Source organism: Chiloscyllium punctatum, chromosome 14 (assembly GCF_047496795.1).
Source record: "Chiloscyllium punctatum isolate Juve2018m chromosome 14, sChiPun1.3, whole genome shotgun sequence".
NCBI classification, from domain to species: Eukaryota; Metazoa; Chordata; class Chondrichthyes; order Orectolobiformes; family Hemiscylliidae; genus Chiloscyllium; species Chiloscyllium punctatum.
Window position 1 is genome coordinate 78,507,418 of NC_092752.1, and position 19,764 is coordinate 78,527,181.

The window sequence follows — 19,764 nt, forward strand, 5'->3', positions numbered from 1 at the left end:
CAGAATTCAACTGACCTTGTTACATAGTCATTTCCTCATTTTTGTTCAGAAAAATGTGTGCACAGTGTGACAGTGGGAGTGCACTTGCCCCACAACCCAGGGGTCAGACCATCGTCTTGGACTGTGTTGTTTCTCATTTCACCAACACCAGGGAGAAACATCTGCTGCTCTGCATAATTTACGAAATTCAATTATTCATAAGGTCATAGCTTTTCGAGCGTCTGTGACAAGGTGGCCGAGAGGTTAAGGCGATGGCCTGCTAATCCATTGTGCTCTGCACGCGTGGGTTCGAATCCCACTCTCGTCGCTGTCATTAACGGTTTTCAATGCTGCTGTTTTCAGCTGTTGCATTAAAACTGGAGCTCCAACGGTCAGTTTATATGCTTTGTCGCTATTACAAAATCGCAAGGAATAGTTTGTGCCGTTTGACGAAACTGCATTGAAATGGAGGTTGCTTTGGGCTAATGAAACGAAACGCGATTTTTTTTTTCATTACAAGCTGCTGTGAACGTTTTTTCGTATGAAAGACATCCAGGAAAATCAAATACCGAGAGCTGCGAAGTGCATGTTTATGCAAAGGGATTCTTAATGAATGTTTTGTCAGATGAAATCTGGAGGAGGTTGAGTAGAAGTTATTCATCCTGGTGAGAAGAGAACAGCGAAACAGCACAAAATAATGGAGATATTTCAAAGGGGCAGGGTGTGGGTTTAGGGGCACAGAGAACTGGGTGTAAATGCACAGTGGAGAATTGCCGCTGTGGGTGCCGTGCATGCGCACGGAGAGACTTACACATTGGTCTCGCCCTCGCCCCTTGCTCTCGCCATTGATGAATGCTGGACATAAGGCACAGATAAACACAAGATGTGGGAAGCAAGCTCCTTCTCGTTATGCACACACTGGATGCATCACATTGAACTATGAACAACTGGAGAAATCAGCATGTTACCTATAGGGAGTGAAACTAAAGTGTGGATCAATAACCGTAAGATTCATGCAACATAAACATGAAAAATGATTTAAAATATAGGGTGTAGGGTTGCTCACTAAGCTGTAACTTTGATATCCAGACGTTTCATTACTTGGCTAGGTAACATCATCATCAGTGGCGACCTCCAATTGAAGCAAAGCTGTTGTCTCCTGCTTTCTAGTTATATTTTTCTCCTCGATGGGGTTCCTGGGGTTTGTGGTGATGTCATTTCCTGTTCGTTTTCTGAGGGGTTGATAGATGGCATCTAGATCTAAGTGTTTGTTTATGGCATTGTGGTTGACGTGCCAGGCCTCTAGGAATTCTCTGGCATGTCTTTGCTTAGCCTGTTCCAGGATAGATGTGTTGTCCCAGTCGAAATAGTGGTATTTTTAATCCGTATGTAGGGCTACGAAGGAGAGAAGGTTGTGGCTTTTTGTGGCTAGCTGGTGTTCGTATATCCTGGTGGCTAACTTTCTTCCTGTTTGTCTTACATAGTGTTGGTGGCAGTCATTGCATGGAACTTTGTAGATGACGTTGGTTTTCTCCTTGGGTTGTACTGGGTCTTTTAAGTTGGTTTTTGTTTGAGAGTGTTGGTGGGTTTGTGTACTACTAGGATTCCGAGGGGTCTGAATAGTCTGGCTGTAATTTCTGAAACTTCTTCGATGTATGGTAAGGTGGTTAGGGGTTCTGGCTGTGTTTGGTCTGCTTGTCGTGGTTTGTTCTTGAGGAATCTGCGAACTGTATTTTTGAGTATCTGTTCTTCTCGAATACGTTGAATTGGTGGTTCTCCTCTGTTTTCCGAAGTTCGTCTGTGCTGCAGTGTGTGGTGGCTCGTTGGAATAGTGTTCTGATACAGCTTCGTTTGTGTGTGTTGGGATGGTTGCTGGTGTAGTTAAGTATTTGGTCAGTGTTTGTTGGTTTTCTGTATACATAGGTTTGTAGTTCTCCGTTGTCCTTTCTTTCTACTGTGACGTTCAGGAATGCGAGTTTGTTGTCGGTTTCTTCCTCCTTGGTGAACTTTATGCCTGTGAAGGTGTTGTTGATGATGTCAAATGTCTCTTCTATCTTGTTTTCTTTTGTGATGGCAAAGGTGTCATCTACGTAGCGGACCCAGATTTTTGGTTTGATTGTTGGTAGGGGTGTTTGTTCTAGTCTTTGCATAACCGCCTCTGCTATGAATCCTGATAGCGGAGATCTCATGGGTGTGCTGTTGGTTTGTTTGTAGATATGTTGTTGAAAGTGAAGTGGGTGGTGAGGCACAGGTTCACTAGCTTCATGATGTTTTCGTTGGTAATGTGATTGATGGTTGTTGGTGCGTCTGTGATGGTCTCTTCTAAAAGTGTGGTAAGTGTTTCCTTTGCCAGGTCGATGTTGATGAAGGTGAACAGTGCTGTTATGTCGAATGAGATCGTTGCTTCTTCTTCCTCTATTTTGGTGTTTTTGATGATTTTTCGGAACTCCTGGGTGGAGTGGATGGAGTGCTGTGACTCTTCTATGAGGCATTCAGTCTTGCGTGTAGTCCTTTGGCCTGTCTGTAAGTTGGTGTTCCGGGTAATGAGACTATGGGTCTGAGGGGGGCCTCCTGGTTTATGGAGTCTTGGTAGTCCGATTCGACTTGGGAAACACCTTGATCCTGGGACAGTCTAAGCAAAGACATGCCAGAAAATTCCCAAAGGCCTGGCACTCCAACCACAACGCCATAAACAAGCACATAGATCTACATGCCATCTATCAACCCCGCAGAAAACAAACCGGAAATGACATCACCACAAACCGCAGGAACCCCATCCAGGAGAAAGATATAAATAGAAAGCAAGAGACAACAGCTTCCCTTCACATGGAGGTCGCCACTGAAGGTGTTACCTAGCCAGGTAATGAAACGTCTGGATATCATACCTACAGCTCAGCGAGCAAACCTACACCTTAAACCTCAACCTGAGTTACAAACCTTCACAATCCTTGCGATTTAAAGTGTCTATACGCATATCAGTAATAGACGTTTTGATATAATACCCGTCTGGTTGAAAGAAGAAGACACCACATTTCAAGATGGATGACAACGTTACCAATGTTGTTTTGAAATTGAGATCTTTTTGATCATTTTACGCAGTGAACAAGTTCATTTTAAATAATGCAAACTACATTCTCTCACCTGGAATAAAAGTGTGTTTTGAATACAAACATTGTCCTTGTTAACTCGCAGTTACTCAACATGAAAAATAGGATGTAATTTTTATTAAGCATACATCAATTAGCACCATTATCTTACTTCGGATGGACTGCAGTATGCACATGCGAAATAAGGTTTAAGAAAGAATGACTTTTGGAAATAATGATTCGGTGGTGACTAAAAATAATATTAGGTTCTCATGATGTAGTTATTCCACCATTGGTCCAGTGGTGGGGATGATCAGTGGGCAGTATTTCTATGATGGTATAGAAGTGTGTGAGGTGCCAGGGATGGGAGCTCCCACTTCATTTGGAGCAGCGTCTTTTGACGTGGACCAGAGAGCATTGTGACATCAGTCTGGGAGTTCCAACCACTCCTGGAGCAGCTTCAGTTGACATGGAGCAGCAGGGAGCATTGGAACATCCGAATGCAAGGTCTAACCTCATTTGGAGCAGCTTCAGTTGACATGGAGCAAGGAGCTTTGCGAGAACCGTCTGGGAGTTCCACTCTCACCTGGAGCAGCTTTTAATGACATGTAGCAGCAGGGAGCATTGGGACATCAGAGTGATACATCCAACCTCAACTGGACTGCTTCTATTGATATGGAGGAGGGAACATTGGGACATCAGACTGGGAGCTCCAACCTCACAAGGATCAGCGTTTAATGACATATAGCAGCTGGGAGCATTGGGACATCAGAGTGGTAGGTCTAGCCTGAGCTGCACCACTTCTACTAACATGGAGCAAGGAGCATTGGGACATCAGACTGGGAGCTCCAACCACACAAGGACCAGCTTTTAGTGACATGTAACAGCTGGGAGCATTGGGACATCAGAGTGGTAGGTCTAAACTCAACTGCACCACTGGTAATGACATGGAACAGGGAGCATTGGGACATCAAACTGGGAGCTCCAACTTCAAGTAAAGCAGCTTCTATTGACATGGAGCAGCAAGGAGCATTGTAACGTCAGGTTGGGAGCTCCAACATCACCTGTAGAAGCTTGTATTTACATGGAAGAGGAGGGAGCATTGGGACATTAGGCTGGGGGAAAGGATATTCAACTATTTTAATCTAAAGTAAAATATGTTTCGACACCTCATATGTTAATTGATTTATGAAGAATCTTTCCCGGGAAAATAATTAATTCTTTAGATAGTAAAGACAAGTCCTGCAAGTATTCAACTCAGGAAAACGCATTGGTACAGAGAGAAATGAGAGTGATGCTTCATGTCTTTGTCTTTTCATTTCTGGCCGACTCTGCGCTGGATTACGTCATCGGAAGGACGTTTTCACTCATTTCCTGCAAATTCGGACAGGTCATTAACGATATCTAAATATAAAAATTAATGGGAATATGCGATGTTATGATTAGGCTGGAGTTTACCTCAAATTATGGTGAAAACGCAGAAAAGTCAGTTGCAATTTCCAAGATCAGCAGTGACCTCATTGATTGGCTGATCAGATTGTGAATGGTCGTTTTTTTGAGGACAAATTGAAGTGAATCATGATGGTGATTATCTTTGTTCTTTGTTCACCTTGTGACTGTTACTGTTATTGCTCATGTCCTTGTTTACACCAGAGCTCTGCAGCGTGTAAAATCTTGGCTGTGCATCTGGCCATTGGTGCAACCATTCGGAGAGCTGGCTCCGGATCAGGCAGTTGTAAGTTCGACTTTTACTTTGCACAAGCGCATTGTGGAGATTCATCACAAATCCAACCTAATCACTTTTGTTATGCTGTTGTGGATAATATTTGAAATTTTCATCTCCACGAATGAAAGTTCTTTCACTGTCTTCGATCAGTTAAACATTACCAAGAGCTGTCAGAGTAAAAATCACACAGCACCAGATTGTATCGAACAGAGTTAGTTGGAAGCACCACTGTTCCATGCACTGCTTCGTCATCAGGTGTTTGTCAACTGTTGGAATCTAAAATGGCTTTGTGTGATTATTAAATGTATCCACCCCAGTCCAACACCAACACCTCCAAGTCATGGGTACCGTCGACACCCTGAACGGATCGGTTAAAGCCCAGATGATCTTCCAAAAGATCGCGCATATTGACACACACACCAAGTTTCTGCAGAAAAACACCCACTTGATGAAGGAGCGGCTCTACTAAAGCTAGTGCTTCCAAATAAACCTGCTGGACTCTGCCCAGATATTGTGTAATTTTTAACTTTGTCTACTCAACTCAAACACTGGCACTTCCATATCATAGACAACATCAGTCATGTCCCACCGTTGTCAGAGAAGGCAATCCTGGAATATCCCAATACATTGCTCATGGGGACGTTTCGTTTTCAGAAACCAACGCACTTAGTCGCTGCAGCTCCGATGGATGAAAAGCACAGAAAAGAAATAGGTGAGACTCAGTTTTGACATTATTTTGAAATTCTTTGGAAAGTGGAATCAGAGGAGAATGAAGGATTAACTGTCCGACTGTGCAGAGAGAGGGAAGGCACTTTTCCCTTCTTTGATGAGCTGGGGTATTGACTGATGTAAGACATGAAACAGATTCCTGGTAGAGCGGCGCTCTCTGCATCAGGAACAAGAAGTCCTGATTTCCTGAATGGTAATGAAACCCAGGCCACTCAGTGAAAGCGCAGAATACTAACCACTAGACCACCAGGGATGAGGGCAGGAGCCGTTGAACCGTTTCTTCATAACACAGTTTTTGGAATTATGTCACTGCAGATATGGTTCCCCTCAAAAATGATTGAATTATCGAGTGTTTACAGCACAGAAATGGGTCCCTTCATCTCATTTCCCAGCACTTGGTCTGTAACCTTGTAAACTCTGACGTTTCACCTGAATACTAATGTCTCTGGTACGTTTTAATCTCGTAAAACGCAATAAGTGGGATTAAAGATTGAGATGGGAACTGGACCCCATTTTTACCCATAGACTGAAGCACGCAGACACATTTCCCCAAGTGTGACACAGGCCTCGGGAGAAAACAAGGAGAAAGTAAGATTTCATCGACTGGTCTGATGTTGTCCCGTTTCAGAGATCAACACCAATGTCTGGTTACAGCAAAGAAAGGAAGCATTCAGCCCCTCCCGTCCCAGTGTTCTTTGCCCATTGTTTCCCCATTACTCTGTAGTTTATACTACCTCACCTCGTTCTTGCTGCCAAACTTGATCACTGCTCACGCCCGCTATTTCCTGTCCTGCCAAACGGTTTGCCTCAAGTTCTTGGAATGAAAAACAGGAATCGCCTATTTCAAGCACTTTTCTAGTTTACAAGGACAGTTTTATCACCACTGAGCAAGCACATTGCCAGCTCAGAGAGAAGGTCTCATCCTTTAGAAACTGAAATGCAAAGATGATTGGATAGCCTCAGTATTGTAAACCAACCAACAAGACCGGAATTGGGCCGAGGGGATCACGCACAGAAGGATGGGAGAATAGAATGGCGAATTTCTTGGTGTCCAGGGTGATGTTAACAGAAATCATCCCTGGTAGTATAGTGATGAGGATTCAGTGATTTCACTGTCATGGCTTGTTAAAGGTTAACGTTTACAGTAATCAACATGAAATACTGCCTGATATTTTGAAGCAGAATGATGTTGTGCATCAGAAGGAATCGTTTCCCTGCATGACCTAATAAGAGAGCTCAGAAGAGCCAGGAGGAGACATGAGAGCCAGGAGGATACATTAGAAGTTGTTGGCGGATAGGATCAGGGTTAACCCGAAGGCTTTCCATTGGTATGTCAGGAAGAAAAGAATGACGAGAGTTATATTAGGGCCAATCAAGAATAATAGTGGAAAGTTGTGTGTGGAGTCAGAGGAGACATGGGAAACACTAAATAAATATTTTTCCACAGTGTTCACTATATAATCTGAAAATGTTGGCGAGGAAGATACAGAGATACTTGCATCTCGACTCGAAGAGATTGAGGTTCACAGGGAAGAGGTATTAGAAATACTGTAGAGTGTAAAAATTGACAAGTCCTCTGGGCCAGATGGGATCTATCCTAGAATCCTCTGGGAAGCAAAGGAAGAGATTGCCGAGCCAGTGCCATTGATCCAGAAATCATCATTATCTACAGGAATAGGACTGGTGGATTGCATCTGTGGTTCCCTTGTTCAAGAAGGGTTTGACCAGTGAGTCTCACTTCAGTTGTTGGTAAAGCGTTGGAAAAGATTATAAGAGATAGGATTTATAATCATCTAGAAAAGAATAATCTGGTCAGGGACAGTCAGCATGGTTTTGTAAAGGTCGTGCCTAACGAATCTTATGAGTTTTTTGACAAAGTGACCAAACAGGTAGATGAGAGTAAGCAGGTTGATGTTCTGTATATGGATTTCAGCAAGGTGTTCGATGAGATTCCCACAGTAGGCTATTATACAAAATGTGGAGGAATGGGATTGTGGGAGACATAGCAGTTTGAATCAGTAATTGGCTCACTCAAAGAAAACAGAGTGTTGTAGTTGATGCAACATGTTCATCTTGGTGTCCAGTTACTAGCGGCATTCCGCAAGGGTCGATGTTGGGTCCAGGGCTATTCGTCATTTTTATAAATGACCTGGATGAGGGCTTAGAAGGTTTGGTTAGTAAATTTGCGGGCAACACTATGGTTGGTGGAGTTGTGGATCGTGACGAAGGATGTAGTAGGTTGCAGAGAGACATAGATAGGATGCAGAGCTGGGCTGAGAGGTGGCAAATTGAGTTTAATGTGGACAAGTGTGAGGTGATACACTTTGGACGGAGTAATCGGAATGCAAAGTACTGGGCTAATGGTAAGATTCTTGGGAGTGCAGATGAGCAGAGAGATCTCGGTGTCCATGTACACACATCCCTGAAAGTTGCCACTCAGATTGACAGGGTTGTTAAGAAGGAAAACAGTGTTTTGGCCTTTACTAATAGAGGGATTGAGTTCTGGAATCAGAAGGTTATGCTGCAGCTGTACAAAGATCTGGTACGGCCACATTTGAAGTATTGTCAACAGTTCTGGTTCCGCATTATAAGAAGGATGTTGTCGCTTTGGAAAGAGTGCAGAGGGGATTTTCTAGCCTGTTGCCTGGTATGGAAGGAATGTATTATGAGGGAAGACTGAGGGCCTTGAGGCTGTCCTCGTTGGAGAGATGACTGAGAGGTGACTTAATAGAGACATACAAGATAATCAGAGGTTTAGATAGGGTGGACAGGGAGAGTTTTTTTCCAAGTTTGGGGACGGCAAACACGAGGGTCACAACTTTAAAGTGAGGGGAGAAAGGTATAAGACAGATGTCAGAGGTAGTTTCTTTACTCAGAGAGTAGTTAGGACATGAAATGCTTTGCCTGTAACGGTGGTCGATTCGCCAAGATTAAGTGCATTTAAGTCGTCATTGGAGAGGCATATGGACGTACATGGAATTTTGTAATGGGATGGGCTTCAGATTAGTATGACATGGCTGCGCAACATCGATGGCCGAAGGGCCTGTACTGCACTCTCATGTTCTATGTTCTATATGCTACAGTTCCAAATCAGCAATGTCATTGGCAATTGCCTGACGTTCAATCAGTTTAAAACAAGAACGGAGGGGGCGTCAGGAAAACGGAAGGGGAATAGTGGTTTGTGAAAGTTAACTACATGCCTCGTGGAGCCAGGTTCAATGTAGATACTGAATATCGGTTTTCCTGTTTAACTTGGTATACTGATCACTTCGGATCAATTACCCAATATTGTCTGCCCTTTGTGTGTTGTTCTTTGTACATTTCACCTCGGTTCAGTGCTCTGGGGGACCACGCTTTTTAAAAATTTGGCACGTTTTACTCAGGTCTGTTTTGCAGCTTCATATTAAGGCCAACAATTTTAGGAACAAATACTCACCATTCAGACCACCAAGTCTGTTCCACTATTGAATGGTTTCATATCTGATCTGTTAACCTTGAACTGCACTTTCTTGCCTTTTGCCATAATGCTTGATGTCTTTGCTGTTTGAAGATCTACCGATCTCAGCCTCATTACACCTAATGACACTTCCTCAACAGCCTTCTGCTCCAAGAAAGTCCACTGATACGGAACTGTCTGAGAGAATAAATGCTTCTTCGTCTCTATTTTAATTGTGAGATCCGCATTCTAATACAAAGTTAAAAATCGCACAACACCAGGTCATAGTCCAACAAGTTTAATGGAAGCAATAGCGTTTGGAGAGCTGCTCCTTCATCAGGTGGTTGTGGAGTACACAGTGGTAAGGTACAGAATGTATAGCGAACGGTTACAGTGTAATGTCACTGAAATTATACATTGGAAAAATACCTTGATTGCTTGTTAAGTCTTCCATTTGTTAGAATGACTATGTTAGGTTCATTTCTTTCTTATGTAAATCGAAAAACTTTCTTTTCACAGTTACATTCTCAGGTGGGCTTTACCAATTAGTGTCAGCACAGATAATATGTTGAAGGTGCTAGTCCCTGTGTGCTGCGTCCATGCCATAATGTTTAGACTGACGCTCATCTAAACAAAAACCAACACTCTACAGGCAAGAATGCCTTAAGACATGGTACATTGGTGAAGCTGAGCAGAGGCTACAACAACGGAATCGGCGCTGCACATCAATCAACAGACAGGTGTACCCCTTCCCAGTTGGAGAGCACTTCAGTGATCCAGGACATTCGAACTCGGATCTTCGGGTGACAACCCTACAAGGCGGTCTTTGGAACAGGCAGCAGCTAAAAGTGCCCCCGCAGACTGGTACCCATGGTCATTGGGTTCATGTCACAGTACAGGTGATCCTATTGCCCTATCTACAAACAAAGACCCTCCTACACGAGTGCGCACGCGCGCGTGCGCGCGCGCACACACACACACACACGTCTGTGGGGTGAATTTGTACGTACAGAGTTACATTGTACGTTGCTCAAAAACTGCATGACTCCATGTAAGTCTCTGGTAACTCATTTTTATAAATTAGAATCAGTCTAAATATTATGGAACAGACAGCAGCACAGGGGGGCAGACACCAGTTGTTAAACATCACCTGAGAATGAAACTTTAAAATAAAAAAGCTTTGCACTTTACATATGAAAGAAGTGAAGCTCACATGGTCATTCTAACAGATCGGAGACTTAGCAAACAATCAAGGTATTTTTCAATGCACAATTTCAGTTACGGCACTATCCGAGTGAATCTCTCCTGCAACTCTCCCAGTGCGACTCATCCCTGGACAATTCTAGCAATGAGCCGAATGAACATATTTCTATTCTGTAACAGCATCGGGGGTGGCGCTACAGCATTTATTGCCTTCCAGTTTGGAGTCACGTGGACGCCAGACCAGATAAGGACGGTAGTTTCCTTCCCTCAAGGACGTCAGTGAAACACATGGGTTTTTCATACAACGTATTCTTAATTCTAGGCATTTATTGCATTCACAAACTATCATTTTCGTGGCGTGGTGAGAATCCAACCCTTCTCCCCAGAATATTACCTGGCTTTGATGTGTTAACAATCCAGCGATAATACCACGAGGCTATCGCAGAAATCCCTCACGGGGGATCTTTTCCAATAGAGTCTCTTTTCCCCAATTATTCCTTATGCCCTTTTATTGAGCCTCACACTCCAATAATCTCTTGTCCATGTCAGTAAAAGCTGCTAAAAGTGAATTGATGTCACAGCCAAGCTATCCCAACGGATCGAATGATTTGAAGGTGCCAATGAAGAGATTGGGGCAACAGTGAATGCAACGGCACAGACTGGATGGGATCAACGTGAAAGTGTATGTTAGATTGTGCAATGCCTCAGTCAAATGGGACGCGAGACGGAAAAGAGAGTTAGGGAGAGTGCGAGGGAGAGACATCTTCGAGAACTTTTGGGTTAAAATCCTGATACATGAAACGTAGAAATATCAGAGAACAAAATTCGATGGAAAACCGATCATCACCTCGGAGAATATTATCTTGTAAAAACGATTAATTTCTGACCGTGTTTCACCAAAAGTAAAACTTTGAGAGAACTTACTGCCATGATGTGGATTCTAGCCGAGGTCGCTGCAATCGCAACATAAAATTCGAACTACTAAACGGTTACAGCATTCCACATAGCACGCTTGCAAACTGCAACCTGTATGGTAGCAGAGGAAATGTCAGGAAGAATGTACAATATCAGGACATAGCGACAGGCATGTGGGAAAGCAGAATGAATCGAATCTTTAACTTTAGCGTCCCCAGAGACTGTGGAGATTCCATGAATGAGCGTACAGGAGAATGGGATTAATGAAACTCTCCAAACTCTTGGGAGATTGCAGAATATTGTTGAAACGTATGCTTCAATATCATTATATATGAACTTCGGCTACTTCATCACTTTGCCCACAGAAGGCAGGACCAATTGCTGCATGAAATCACACATAATCCTAGTTCCAGAACCGGAATCAGAGAAACTGTATGAAGCATGCACGAAGATCCAATTGGAAACTGGGATGGAATGACGAGAGAGAGGCGCATGTATTTCCGAGGTTGGGACAGCTCCTGCTCAAAAGCGGGGCGGAAGGGAATACTTGCCCCCATTTATAATATTATGACTATAAACAGCACATGTTGCTGAGACAGCCGATTGGCGCATCTAAAGAGTGTGGAGACTTTAACTTTAGGGTGGCAATGTTCGAAATTTCATTTTCCTATTTGGATCAGTGGTTTTGACATTGGCATCTGCTTTTGTTCGCATCAGCTCAGAATCAGCTTCTTGTTCCCAATAAATACTGCAACCAGGAGAAGGTGGTGTTGTGGTTATATAATAACTACTCATCCCTGGGGACTCACACACGGAACTGGTAATGTTAAAGTTTGATGAATAAAACCTGGAATGGAAGCCTGACCTCAGGAACAGAGAACATGACTTTAATTTCTTGCAATCCCATTCATGCATGTCACTTATATAGGGGATGCTACCATCTTTACCCAATCCTGCCTACTTGTGTCTCCAGGACCTGAAGCAAATAGCTGACCCTTAATCCGAGAATGACGACCGTGTGGGACACTATCCCTCTGAAGCACATCCTTTTCAGACCCACACTCCATACCTGTTCAGTCCCTTCATTTCCCATGGCTGATCCCAGTAACCTACACACCTTCAGACTGTGGGAGGAAACTCACACAAGCAAGAAGAGAATGTGCAAACTGAACACAGTCACACGAGACTGGGATCGAATCCATATCTTTTGTGCAGAGAGGCAGCAGCGAATCAGGAAGAACAACAAATGCTTTCCTGACCAGCGACATCCACACCCTGTGGATATATCAGGAAGAATAAAAACACATTCACAACATGGACAACGGTACTTGCGTCTGCATGGACATGATTTGAACCAATCGTTCATCCTGGGTAGATACAAAGACAACGATATCACAGAGAAACCAGCGCAATGCCGGATTCAATTACCTGCTGAAGTGGAATCTCAACTACTCAGTCAAACTGGGGACAGACTATTCAACAGTCCCGTGTGTGGGAAGGGCTCAATGAGCAGAAGAACCTCCACAGTAACCATCAAGATTACATATCCCAGAAGGAGATCAATTAAGCTGTCAATGCTGCTGTTAAACCCAACCAGCTGCCAGTTTCATAGCGTCAAAGTCATAGACTCACACAGCATGAAAACAGGCCTTTCTGTCCTACCAGCTCATACTGAACATAATGCCAAACTAGACGAGTCGCATCTGATGGCTCTTGCAACTGCTGAGGTTTAACAATGCCTTTGTGATATTATTACTGCATTGTTAATATGAATGTACAGATATAATTCTGTGGACACGGGTTCAAACCCTGGCAAGGCAGATGCTGGAATTTTATTTCAATAAATTCCTGGAGTCTAATGATGATGTTGAATCAGTTGTTGTAGATCTGATTCACTAATGCCTCATAGGGAAGGAAACTCAAAGTTTGGGAGAAGATTTGTAGCTCGGGTGCTCGTTGTTGTGGTTTTGTTCGCCGACCTGGGAATTTGTCTTGCAAACGTTTCGTCCTCTGTCTAGGTGACATCCTCAGTGCTTGGGAGCCTCCTTTGAAGCGCTTCTGTGCTGTTTCCTCCGGCATTTGTAGTGGCCTGTCTCTGCTGCTTCCGGTTGTCAGTTCGAGCTGTCCGCTGGAGTGGCCGGTATATTGGGTCCAGGTCGATGTGTTTGTTGATAGAGTCTGTGGATGAGTGCCATGCCTCTAGGAATTCCCTGGCTGTTCTCTGTTTGGCTTGCCCTATAATGGTAGTGTTGTCCCAGTCGAATTCATGTTGCTTGTCGTCTGTGTCTGGCTGGTATGTGACTCCAGATCCATAATATCGTGGTTGATTCTGATCTTCCCTCTGGGCAATAAATTATGTACTAGGCATGAATGAATAGCTTTTGTTAATCCCACTGATACTTTCCAATTCATTTATCGATCCAAATAGCCTGTAAATATTGCAAATGTACTTTCATTCATCACTGCCTCAGAAAGTGAATTGCACACATAAACCATCCTCTGTTAAAAAAGCCTCTCATGTCTAATTTTAAATCCCTCATTTCAATTTAAACATTTTCCCTCTCGTATTGAAGTCCCCCCTCCTTGGAGAAAAGACAGTTACAGTTAACTCGAGCCGAACTCTCAATAATTTTTACATTTCTATCACGTCGCCTTTCAACCTCCAGTGCTAGAGAGAAAATATTCTCAGCCTATCCAACCTTTCGTTATAACACAAACCTTCCCCACTAGCCATACGCAGGTATACCTGTTCTAAACCTACTCCAGCTGAATAATTTCCTTGCTTTTACTGGGCGGCAAGAACTGGACACAGTGTTCCAGAAGACGCATCACCCAATGTCCTATTCTACTTCAACATAACGTACCAACCCCTACGCTCAAAGGACTGAGCAACGAAGGCGAGATGACATTTTTTAACCATTCTGTCTATATATGAAGCAAACTAAAATTAATTATGTACTTGCATTCCTGGCCTGTGTGTTCCATAGCACGATGCGACGCCCGATCATTAATTGTATAAGCCCTACTCTTATTTGATGTAGCAAAATGCAATACCTTCCATTTATCCAGATTGAACTTCATGTGACATTTTTCAACCCAAAGACGCAATGGATTAAGATCCTTCTGGAATCTTAGATCACCTTCTTTACAGTCTCCAATTCTGCTGTCCTCTGCAAGCTTATGAACCATGGCTTCTATGAGTTCTATTGTTTACTCATATAGGTCAACGATTTTTAATTATTTGTCGTGGCCATCATTTAGCTGTTTGCAAATCAGGTAACAATTAGTCATGTCGTTAACCATTAGGAAGAAAGCCATAGACTGCAGGGAAACAATTGGCAAGAAAATGTGCTGAAAGGAATTCAATCCAGTGAAGTGGGTGATAATGAATTTGAGGACGCACAATGAGTAAAGTGTGAATACTGAGTGGTTTAAAGTAATAAAAGAGAAATTGGAGTAGACATTCACGAATGTTTGAAGGTGATTGGACAAGGTATCATGTGATCTCGATGGGTTGGAAATACTTTCTGTTCTTGATAGCAGGTGGGAATATAAGAGCAGGGAAATGATGCTGGAACTTCAGCAACGGCCTATTCAAGATCAATGGACAGGGGAATCAGATGGACGGAAGTGCGTACTGCAGGTTCTGGAAATCAGAATCAAGAATAGAGTGGTGCTGAAGAAGCACAGCAGGTCAGGCAGCATCCGAGTTGCAGAAAAAACTAACGTTTCGGCAAACGCCCTTCATCAGGAAAAAAGGTGGGAGCCTCGTGGGTGGAGCGATAAACGGGAGGACTGGGTCTGGGAAGGATTTAGCTGAGAGTGCAAGAGGTGGATAGAGATGGGGTTAAAGGTGATAGGTCGGAGAAGAGGGTGGAGCGGATAGGTGGAAAGGAAGATAGACAAGTGGGACAGGTCAGTAGGATGGTGGCAATTAGAAAGTTGCAACTTGGATAAGGTGACCGTGGAGAGATGAGGAAAAAGGTGAAGACCACGTTGATGCCCTGGGGTTGAGGGTCCCGAGGTGGAAGATCTGGCGTCTGGTGGTGAGGGAATGGCGGTGGAGGAGACCCAGGAACTGCATGTCCTTGAGAGAGTCGGGGGACGTGGTAATTAATGTTTTTGGTCATGGGGCGTTGGAGTTGAATGTTGCGGGTTCCCTGGAAATGTTCTCTGAAGCGCTCTCCGAGAATGTGTCTGTTGGCCCCAATGTAGAGGAGACCACATCCCAAGCAACAGATGCAATAAACGACATGTGTGGAAGTGCACACGGACATTTGATGGATGTGGAAGGCTCATTGGAGCCTTGGAAGGATGTGAGAGGGAAGATGTGGGTGCAGGTTTTGCAATTCCTGTGGTGGCAGGGTAAGGTGCCGTGAGGGGAGGGTGGGTTTTTGGAGGGCGTCGAGTTGACTAGGTAGTCGTGGAGGAAAGAGTCTTTTTGAAAAGTGGATAGGGGTGGGGAGGGAAATATAAATTTCCCTGTCACTGCAGGAATTCCAAAACCTGCACCCACATCTACCTCCTCACCTCTATCCAAGGCTCCAATGAAGGCTTCCACGTCCATCAAAGTTTCTCCTGCACTTCCACACATGCCAGTTCTTGTATACGTTCCGCCCGATGCGGTCTCCTCTAAGTTAGAGAGAAGAGATGTGTTCTCACACAACACTTCAGAGAATATCTCCAGAATACCCGCAAGAATCAACCCCAGTGCCCCTTGGCTAAACATTTCAACTCCTCCTCCCACTCTCCCGAGGACATGCAGGTCCTGGGCCTCCTGTATTGCCACTGCCTCACAACCTGGAGGAAGAAAGCCTCATCATCTGCCTCGGGACCCTTCAATCCCATGGCATCAATTTGGACTTCACCCGTTGCCTCATTTCCCCTCCCCCTACCTTACCCCAGTTCTCACCTTCCAGCTCAACACCGTCTGCCTGACTTGTCCCACCTGTGCATTTTCATTCCCACCTATCCACCCCACCTACTTCTCTGACATATCATGTTCACCCCACACCCGCATCCACTTACAGCACTCTCAGCTACCTTCTCCCCAGCCCCACACCCTTCTCATTTCTCTCTCCCTCCAATGTGCTCCCAGTCTCATTCCTGAAACCTTTGCCTGAAATGTCCATTTTTCCTGCTCCTCAGATGCTGCCGGACCTGCTGTGCTTCTCCAACACCACTCTAATCTTGACGGGAGTCAGTTGATTGAGAGGATTTTCAGATATTTTCTATTGTTGACCACAGGCTGTGGATGATATCAGAACTTTCGCAACCACCAGTTTAGGGAACAGCTAAAGGAATGAGCACAAGTCTGGTCATGGCATAAATCAACATTTTTCTTAAAATTGTGAGACAAAAGATGGAAGGCTGAAGTATGCAACTTTGCCCATCAAGACCGTTTCAGCAATGATTTTCTCACTGATTCCTTTCCACCTCAGGGTGCTATGGGCCTTGGAGGGTAAGTTGAAAATGGTGGCGTTTCGTTGCATCTTCCAACCTTGTCCTTATCGTTAGTACAGCTGTTGAGCTTTGAAGGTTGTCAAAAATGCCCGAATGACTTACTCCAGTGCATCTTATAGTTGGTGCACTCTGCTGCAATTTCGCCTTAGTGGTGAAGGGAATGAATATTGCAGGTGTTGAATAGGGTACACTCAAGTGACTGCATTGTCGTGGACGGTGTCCAGTTCCTCAAGTGTTATTGAAGTTACACCCATCTAGGCAAATGGAGAGAGTTATATTAACGTCTCATTTGTGCGTTGCAAAAGATGTAGGATTCACAGAACAATGAGTTGAGTTTATAATCAAAAAATGTCAAAAGAACATGTTGTTGTTGTCAAAGTGTTTATGTCGCCAGTTTCTATAAGTTTTTTCCCCCCGAAATAATAGCTCTGTGGACGACTGCACGGGGTAATTTGTTTACAGTAAAGTTATTGAATGTCAATGAAATATGATTAGATTCTCATTTGTCGGAGTGTTCATTACTCTATTTCGTCCTTGTGTGGAAAATCTGATTCCAGTCATGCTTGATTTCAAGTTCCAATTCCCGTCTGTGCTTGAAATTCCAACCGTTTCTTCACATAAATGTCTCCGCCTGCCGTAAAAATATGTAAGGACGCTGCAGGGACAGCAGAGATTAATGAGCATGTTGTCAACACGGGAGAAAATGGAGCTTCGTGGAATGAAAGGCTGGGATTATTCTCCTTGAAACAAAGAAGACGGAGGGGAGCTCTATAATCACATATATAAACGTTCAATATTCAGGGTAGTTACGGGCTGGTGGTTCACCCTCTGGTAAGAGGAAAGCAGAATTAGATATTGCGTGTTTAGTTCAGAAATTAGATTAGTGTGGAAACAGGCCCTTCAGCCCAACAAGTCTGCACCGACCCACCTACACCTAGCACTGCAAGCAATTTAGTATGGCCAATTCATCTAAACTGCACATTTGTGGACTGTGGGAGGAAATCGGAGCAAACCCACGCAGAACGTGCAAACTCCACACAGCTAGTCGCCTGAGGCAGGAATAGAACGCGGGTCTCTGGCGCTGTAAGGCAGCAGCGCTAACCACTTTGCCACAGGGCCGCATACGACTATGGGGTATTTTCTTTGCTCAGGGGCCAGTAAATCGATGGAACTCCTTGCCGAAATTGTTGTTGAAGCTGAATTGTTGTGTATTTTCAAACTGTGCCACACAGATATTTAACCAGAAAGATGATAAAGCTTTGTCGAGGCAATGCTGGAGAATGGAGTTGAGGATTATCAGATCAGCCATGAGTTCGTTGAATGGTGGAGCAGACTCGATGTGCTGAATGGCCGACTTCCAATCCTACATCATTTGGTCTAACGCCTTATTTTATTGATACCTTTAGAATTCTGAGGGGAGGGGATGAAATGATAGAAAAGGTTTCTCAATCTGATCAGACAGATCAGGAACTATGCTCATAAGCTCATGAACAGGAAATGTGTTGGGGCCTGGATACAACAAATGGCACTGGGCACACCGCAGATGGGTATGTGCAGATGTTGTGATGGCTAAAGAAAATTGGTGGATCTAATATTGTTGCCAACTTGGTGATCACACCAGATGATGGATCGCGGTATGATTCACACAGCAAAAGGTTGTGAAAGACTGAAAGATTCATTTCATTGGAAAAGTTTTCTGCTGTTCCAATTCAATTGACTGTTTAAAATACTGATCAGAACTTTGTGTGGAGTATTACATTAAAATTCACAATCCCACTGGATAAACTATTGCACTCGATCTTTCCTTATTTGTTCCCCTTTCATTCGACGTAAATTCATAGAATGTCAAGATGGAATGAAAGGAGAAAAGAAACGTTTGCACTCCATTTCATTATCCCAATGTAACTTACAACAGTATCAAATTGCTTTACTTCGACTTTGATGAGGTACCGATTTCTCACAAATCTCCGGTGCAATGAAGGGCAAGAGCAAGATCGTCCACGTTCAATGTTGAATTCAATTTTGCTCCGAATTTATTTCAGCTGAACGAAAATACTGATGAGAAAAACAGAAGGTTGAACTACAAAACAAGATGGCAGTTTTGATGCTCAGTTACATTGGCAGATTTCAATGAGTATCAAATGAACCCAAAATCATGGCGTTCCTCCTCCCATCTTTAAGGCATGGGATTAAAGCAGGAAATCGATCTCCAAGAGACGGGTCACTTCCTATTCATTATGGAATAGCTTTCCTTGACAATATACCAAATCTGCTCAGTTCCATTTATTATGCTTCATGTGGAATATTAATAGAAATCTTTTAAAAAACACTGAGTTTTTTTGCTGAATCTTACTCAGCTGCAGACATTTCCGATATTTCTTTGCATCTGAAGTCATCCAAATTAGATATTGTTTCCTCGCACCTTCTACGCCCTCCATCCTCCTTTACACTTTTACCTGGCCACAGGCTGTCTCTCTCCTGATGAAACTCACTGCTTGTGTGTCTCTCAATGTGCCTTTCCAAATATTTTGGAAACAGATTGTCTGAGTGACAGAAATTCTGCCCCCATTATTTCTTTGTCCTACATCGATGGTTTTGAAATCTTGACTTTCAGAAATTTATGAACTTGAAAAAGTGAATTTGCCACATATTTACTCTCTCCAAACCTCAAATACTCTGGAAAACTTCCATTCGGTTTTCCTTGGTTTAGTTTCAAATTTTCCAAAACACAAATAAATAAAACTCTATCCCCACTAAATGCTGTCAGCATCGTCTCCAATGTCTTAGCAGCACAGTAAACGCTGGAAGTGTCCTCTCTAATTGAATCACCGATTCCCTACATTGCAGAAAGTACAGTTGAGTCAATCGGGTCTGTCGGGAGACTATGAACAGCATCTCAACCAGACCTAGCTCCCGTCTCTATCCCCGCAGACCTCTGGCTTGTGATTTCAAATAAACCTGGTGGAATAAAACCTGGCAACTTGTGACTGCTGACCTTATCACTGCGTTACCCCTGGCTAATTCACTGAACTTACTGAGTTCACTCCCTGGACAGATGAGCGCCATTTACATGACCAATCCACCTAACCTACAGACTTCAGAGCAGTGCGAACCACTGATCAAATGTAACATCACATTGAACACTATCTGGATCATGTGTAATGGCTTTACACACTGGCAACTCCACCTAGTGAAAGCAAGCTGCGCCCATCAACCCGAATTCAATA

General features: G+C 43.7%; 1 non-coding gene across 1 annotated transcript; it reads left to right on the forward strand.

The window, feature by feature from the left end:
- The first annotated feature begins 225 nt into the window (after positions 1-225).
- On the forward strand, positions 226-307 carry trnas-gcu (transfer RNA serine (anticodon GCU)). The gene has a single exon. It is a non-coding gene; the product is annotated as a tRNA-Ser (tRNA).
- Positions 308-19,764: the final 19,457 nt, after the last annotated feature.